The sequence below is a fragment of the Mixophyes fleayi genome, chromosome 2 (genome assembly GCF_038048845.1).
Source record: "Mixophyes fleayi isolate aMixFle1 chromosome 2, aMixFle1.hap1, whole genome shotgun sequence".
NCBI classification, from domain to species: domain Eukaryota; kingdom Metazoa; phylum Chordata; class Amphibia; order Anura; family Limnodynastidae; genus Mixophyes; species Mixophyes fleayi.
Window position 1 is genome coordinate 339,548,529 of NC_134403.1, and position 1,359 is coordinate 339,549,887.

Sequence of the window (1,359 nt, forward strand, 5' to 3'; positions counted from 1 at the left end):
GTCCGCTGTCATCCATGGTCTACAGTCTGGTTATTGAACCCTTACTAGCAGTCATTAGATATTCACAAGTATACCAGGGAAATTCCCCTCTCTTTCATATTACAAACTAATCTGGCTTTGTGGCGCCCCTTTATTATTTTGTGGCCGGGCAGTATAATTATGTATTTTAAGTATTCCTTACTTATCTTTAGACTCTAGTCTTCTTATCATAAGGCTTTTAAAGGTGTGTTTATACTGCACCATTTGTGCAGCGTGCATGTAATATGTACATTAACCCCCTTAATACTTAAAAGATCACAGGAGACCAAATTCTGCTTATTTTTTTATTGCATGCTTTCTAACTGCACCTAGATTAACCTAAATGCTATCGAACTTAATGGCAATGGTCCCATGCAGAAGAATGCTGACACTCAGTGTGACTAAGCCTTGCAGGTTGACTAACTTATTTTTTTCTTCCTTTTCTTCTTATTTTTCTTTTTTTTTGTGTTTTCTGAATGCTGTTTAAGGCCAGATGAGATGTCTGTGTAAGGTCAGGTGACCTGCCTCTGGCAGGGGGAGCAGGTCACCTGCATCATTTTGTCTTTCGTCTCTAGAACGTCAGACGTTTACGTCTGTAACCTGCAACAATGAAAAATAGCAGCTTATTAGGGTAACACTTTTAGACAGAATTTGTTGAGGAAATCTTGAACAACACTGGCTAGACTGTAATTTATATAGTAGCTGGAACATATATATATATTTACCTCTCTTTCTGCCTTTAGCAGTGGCCACACGCTTCTTCTGTCTTGTGGTGTGCCGTCTCCTTTTTCTGCGTGTTTTTTGGCCATGTGGACCCTCTTTTGTTTTCTTTGATAGGCCATGGTAGTTATTTTATGCCCAAAAACATTGATTTTTAAAGAAAATTGCAAAACAAAACCAAACAAAACCAAAACCAAAATCAAAACACGCAAGGGCGGTTTGGCAAAACCAAAACCAAAACACAACAGTAATCCAGATCCAAAACCAAAACACAGGGGTCAGTGAGCATCTCTAATTATTACTAACCTTTATTTATATAGTAACAACATATTATGTAGCTCCTTGACAGGAAATGTGTAATCATTCACATTAGTCCCTGCCCCAGAGGGTTCTTACAGTATAAATTCTATACCACACAATAGTTAACCTAGCTGTATGTGTTTGGACAGTGGGAGTAAACTGGACTACCCAAAAGAAACCCATACAAACACGTGAAGAACATACAAACTCCCCACAGATAGTGCCCTGGATATAGTATCACATATTGACTCAGCACTGTACGGGAGGTATAATAACCAACATCCACCTGTGCACAAACATAGTTTGTTACCCTCTTTACTG

At 38.6% G+C, this 1,359-nt stretch overlaps 1 long non-coding RNA gene across 1 annotated transcript; it reads right to left on the reverse strand.

Moving 5' to 3' along the window:
• Window positions 1-309: 309 nt before the first annotated feature.
• Window positions 310-809, reverse strand: LOC142140484 (uncharacterized). Its single transcript, XR_012688507.1, has 2 exons — window positions 744-809; window positions 310-618 (listed from the first exon to the last, which is right to left on the reverse strand). It is a non-coding gene; the product is annotated as an uncharacterized LOC142140484 (long non-coding RNA).
• Between the last annotated feature and the right edge of the window lie 550 nt (window positions 810-1,359).